This window comes from Numida meleagris, chromosome 6 (assembly GCF_002078875.1).
Source record: "Numida meleagris isolate 19003 breed g44 Domestic line chromosome 6, NumMel1.0, whole genome shotgun sequence".
Lineage (NCBI taxonomy): Eukaryota > Metazoa > Chordata > Aves > Galliformes > Numididae > Numida > Numida meleagris.
In genome coordinates, this window is record NC_034414.1 from 31,490,690 (window position 1) to 31,496,453 (window position 5,764).

Below are 5,764 nucleotides of genomic sequence, written 5' to 3' on the forward strand. Positions count from 1 at the left end.
CTGTATTAGCAGCTCTGAGCTTGCTGTATGTCCTGAACTTAAAAGCAGATAATAACCTTTGAATCTGAATATGCAGAAGATACCTTTACTAACAGATCTCCCAGCTCCCACAGGAAAAGATGGCTTGGCAGCTGAACTAAGAAAGCTCTGTAATGACCACCACGTCCATTAGACATTGAAAAGCTGTGCAGAGGTAAAAAAGGGCAATGTACGTGGGTGGCAAGGTGGGTGAATATCATTTCTACCCGACCTTTCATGCCCTCAGAGGAATCACTGGGTATATAAATTAAGCTACAAGCCACAGGAAGCATTTGCTGACTCTCATCAACCTTGTTAAGTGGTAGGGAATCAGGAGTTCAGTACATTTGTGCATTTAGAGAAATAAAGCCACTGATTAGTTTTGTGGACAAAGTCTCTTGGCATCTGAAGCAGCAAAATTCCCTTGTTCTAGTGAGACAGCCTGCACTATTTTGCATTTCTCTCAACAGGGCTCTCTTTTACAAGCCCTACTATAGCTGAGATACAAAATAAAGGACAGAGTGGGGAGACATAAATTATGACCTATGGGAGAGACGTTTAAAGAGGAGAGAAATTTAAATACAAGTGTATACAAAAACAGCAATATTAATAAAAGTATGGGTCACATCTACTCACCACAACTCTTGTTTTTATTGTGGTAGCATCAAGGGACTCCAGCAGTGGTACAAATTCTCTCTGTGCTCACTAAGGCTTGAAAACAGATTACAAATGCCCTAAAGAGCTTCCAACTTTCAGGTACAGTCAAATTTTATTCAGTGTCTTCATAGAATTATGTTTTCTAAAAGAAAGTTGCATTTCTTTGAAAGAAGAAAGACAGTAGAATATTTCATACTGTCACAAAGGGAATCGTATCAGAAATGCTATCACTGATTCTACTGCAAAGATAGCAAATTGGTATTTATATCTTTTTTACACTGGTGTCTTTAGAGATTGTGTTATTTTCAGTTCTCTGGAAAGTATAGCCTTTCCCAATCCCCTTTTGAGAAAATCGTATATAATTATGGAAGAGCATTGAGTAGCTTTAAAACAGAAGTATCCAGTCTGTTCTGAAAAGTCTTGCATATGCTTAGGAGATTGTATGAATCATCTTTATCATCACAAAAGGAAGCATCCAATTAGAAACAGACATCTGAAATTTAGAGTGAGGGCATGGCAGCCCACAGGGATTGCTAAAGCAAGGAAAAAGCATAATAACATGCTTGTGTTAGGCTGGTATACTATTTAGTACCCATGTGACCATGGATCAGAAATGTCTTACTCGCCAAACAATGTTTTTGCTTTTGTGGTCTGGATACAGTTACAAATTAACTGTGAATGACAATCTCGGCATATAAATGGTTAGCAGATACGACAATCTTGGCATATAAATGGTTAGCAGATATTAATTCCAGAATTTAGGCAGCTGTCTTGTGCAACCTGATGTGTGTTGTAAGTAGTTTTCCATATAAAATATCTCACAGAGGGCTTTACAGCTAATCGTCCTTTGTATATGCATACACAAGAGGATACTAGTTGCAGTATAATCTAAATTTAGCATACGTAGACATAGTATAGGTAGAGGCCAATGAATTAGGATCTACTGTAAATGCAGATACTCGTAAATAGCAGCTAATTAAGAGTTTATCAGCATGTCACTACGCATGACAAACCCATAATATTTCAGTAAGGCATAATATTGTGTACAAGCTCAGCTGTCACATCATATCAGAATGGAGGCTTATGTGAGGTGACGACACCACAGTGCACATAGCACTATGCTTTATGTGGGAGTAGCAGGGTACAACAGGAGTATGACAGGGTAGTTCTGCTGTAAATCCTCATCATTACTTTCAGTTTGCAAAATTGAAACCCTATGAAAATACTAGTTCCAAGCAATCTCTTGCTTTTAGCAAGGAAATAGGGCTCATTTTCCTAAAAACAGAAAACATAAAGTATTAATTTAAGTAATACTTTAAGTAATACTTTATGCTTAGTATAGCATAAATGTGAAAATAAAAACATCTTACATTATCAGAAGGTGGCTTTACACTACTCTAGAGATGTTGCTGAAGAGAGAAACAATGTCATTAACCACTACTGGACATTCAATAATGTGTACTAGTCATGTCAATGTGAGGAATGCTCTCTTTTCATTCTCTTTTCTTTCCATCCTACAGAATTCCCATTTTCTTCATCACAAAGCAGCAAAGATGGCTCAACAACAACTGTCTGATACCAGTATCGTTACAAAAAATCTTGTTTCCAACTCTTCCACATCTCTTGCCTCAGGATCAGAAGATGTTTTACTCATGCTTGGAGATCTGCTGGTATGTTACTGAACAAGCAAACTGTATGAAGTTATGAAGTCTTTCATTCTAAATGCATTGAGAGGGAGGGAGGGTGCTGGAGAGTATATAGTTTTCTTGCATGTATTGTTTCTTAAGCACATAGTTATGGACATTGTTGGAGACAAACCAAATAAGGCTCTTCTATCCTCATGTAAATAAATCTCTGAATTAAAAGCTGCTGGATATCAGGATCTTCCAAATACCAGGTAATACTGACAATATACTTGTCCTGTTCTTACATTCTTCTGTAGGTACTTGTTAATTGACCAGTGCTGGAGACAGGATGTGGTGCTTAAGGGACTTTCTGATCTAGGATAGACATTCTCATGCTCAAGAATAGCAATCTAACTCCGGATACTACCCTTTCAGTCATATTTTTTTATCAAGACCGTTCAGGGACATCTTCTGGCATATCTGTTTCAAAAATCAGGTCATCTCTGTCGATAATTTCAGAAGGACCTTGATTGTGGCTTGGTTCCACAGCTGCAGAGCTTTGAAATCCCCCCACTATTCACAGTCTTACAGAATATAAGAGCATTACAAATTGTCTCCAAAACATTAAGAGCAGTTGTTTATATAAACTACCCTTTTATCTTCAAACGATGTCTTTTGGTACAAATCCTGTACCTATGATTACAAATGTCTGCTTATTATGTGGCTTAAGATAAACAAACAAAGGACAATTGAAAATTTGTACCGGGCCCTTTTATTTAATTTCCTGAAAATACAGAAGTGGCTTCTTGGTGGGACTTTCCAGACGTATGTACTCGAGTCAGTTTTCTCTGAAACCACAAAAATGTCTCAAAGTTTATGCTTCTTTGTAATTGCACATTTTAGAAGATTTCTGATTCTCTGTTACTCAGAACTTGATGAAGTATTACAGGAATGTGTACTTCATTTTTTTTTCTTAATGCTAATGCTAACAAAGGATGATTTTCAGAACATATCCAGATCAGGCATCTAAGCTCTTTTTTGAAAGTGACTTCTGCATTCAGAAGCCTAAGTCCCATTGAAAATTTATGTAAGACCCTCATGAGATGTTTAATCAAGGAAATAAATGTTTTAAGTAATTAACTGGGATTGTTTTCAACCTAGAATGTAAGGTGTCATCTGCGATCACTAACTAAACTTGTAGGAAAGGCTTTTTTCTACCAATATTAGTACCACATGCAAAATATATGGAAAAAATCTATGGAAATTACCAGAAAGCAAATTAAAAATACAATTTGAATAGAGACATAGAGAGACTTGGTTTTTCACCGTCTTCTACATTGTGAGAATTTTTTACATCCATGCATAGAAAACACAGTGGATGGGAGTAAGGGTCTCCAAAACCAAGTTCCTTGGCTACTTTTACTGACAGTAAGCAACAAGGTAGCAAACATCTAATTTTAGCATTCTCCACATAACCTCTACATATATGAAGTTCTCTTCATATTTTATCGCTGAAAAGAGTTCCTGAACTTTGTTAATGAAAACCTACTTGCCTATGAGATAATACAGTCAAATGGAAAAGAGAAAGAGGATAGGTAAAACTTCAGAACTAACAGTTGTACTGGGGAAAGACATCACAAGTAGCACGACTAGGGAGTGTTAAAATCCCTTAATCTATGCCTGCATCTGATTTTATGCATAAATGACACGAAGATTGATTTTCTATATTATTCTAGTTTTCAACAGGATCATATGAAAAACAATTTCTTAGTAAGGGCAGGCAGGAAGGAAGGAACTACAAGAGAGGAAGCAGAGCCATTAATGGCTTTTTTTTCCCCCTTCTTCTCAAAATAGCCCAAGGGAAATGGCAGCTGAGAGAAGGAAACAAGTTCAAGAAGTTTTCAGGAATTTGCATGGGAATTGTTCAGTTATGAATGAATGTACTTGTCAATTTTTTGGTACAATTTCCTGAAGTAAGATGCAAAAGCATAGTCACTTATGGCACTGATAAAGTAGTTCTTACAGTCGTTTTGCTATGTTAGCTCTTGTTAGCTGTCTCAAAATACTGATAAAATTCCAAGTAAAAACTGAATACAATGTCAGGTCTCAGACCAGAAAACCAGAGCTATTTTTGGATACTACTGTTTCACTACTGTTTTCAAGCATTTCTGAACATATGGCTCAGATTTTTTGGCTATTTGACAAAAATCATGAGAGTATCTGATACAGAAATTTTAGAGTTAATCTGTGAGATGAAAATCAAACAACATTTACTCTGAAATTAAGTATATCTTACAACCCGATTCATAAAGTAAACATTTGAGGAAATTAAGAGACAGACATTTGCCTCCAGAAGAAAATGGTATAAGCTGTTCTCTAAAATGAGGAAGGACAGATTTTCCTACATTTGCAGAAGAATGGTTATGAAAATCTAAACATATTTCACAGCTATCAGAGAGTTGCTGTCAATGGCTCAATGACCAAGCAGAGACTGAAGATGAGTGGCATTCCTCAGAGTTGGAACCAGTGTTAACATCTTTGTAGGCAACATGGACAGTGGGATCGAGTGCACTCTCAGCAAGTTTGCAGACACCAAGCTGAGTGGTGCAGCTGACACGCAAGAGGAGGGAAGGGATGTGATCCAGAGGGACCTGGACAGGCTCAAGAGGTGGGCCCATGCCACCATCATGAAGTTCAACAAGTCCGAGTGTAAGGTCCTGCATCTGGATCAGGGCAGTCTCAAGCACAGACACAGGTTGGGAAGAGAACGGCTTGAGAGCAGCCCTGAGGAGAAGGATTTGGGAGTGTCTATTGATGAGAGATTCAACATGAGCCAGCAATGTGTGCTTGCAGACCAGAAGGCCAGCTCCATCCTGGGCTGCATCAAGAGAAGTATGACCAGCAGGTTGAGGGAGGTGGTTCTGTCCCTCTACTCTGCTCTCGTGAGACCCCACCTGGAATACTGTGTCCAGTTCTGGGGCCCTCAGCACAAGAAGGATGTGGAGTTGTTGGAGCAGGTCCAGAGGAGGGCCACAAAGATGAACAGAGGGCTGGAGCACATCCCCTGTGAGGACAGGCTGAGGGAGCTGGGGCTCTTCACCCCGGAGAAGGCTTTGGGGAGACCTTATAGCAGCCTTCCAGTACCTGAAGGGGGCCTACAGGAAAGCTGAGCAGGAACTTTTTAGAAGGGCAGGTAGTGACAGAACAAGGGGAAATGGCTTTAAACTGGAAAAGGGTAGATTTAGACTAGATAACAGGAAGAAATTCTTTACTGTGAGGGTGGTGAGACACTGGAACAGGTTGCCCAGTGAGGCTGTGAATGCCCCTTCCCTGGAAGCATTCAAGGCCAGGTTGGATGGGACTTTGAGTGACCTGGTCTAGAGGGAGGTACCCCTGCCTATAGAAGGGGGTTGGAACTAGATGATCTTAAAGGTCCCTTCCAACCCAAACCATTCTATGATTCT

At 39.1% G+C, this 5,764-nt stretch overlaps 1 long non-coding RNA gene across 1 annotated transcript in view; it reads left to right on the top strand.

Annotated features, from left to right (window-relative positions):
• The window catches only part of LOC110402056, a 9,237-nt gene continuing 4,020 nt past the window's right edge, over positions 548-5,764 (top strand). The window contains exons 1-2 of the long non-coding RNA XR_002440868.1: positions 548-774; positions 2,196-2,345. This is a non-coding gene — a long non-coding RNA (uncharacterized LOC110402056). The remainder of the gene's footprint in view (positions 775-2,195; positions 2,346-5,764) is intronic.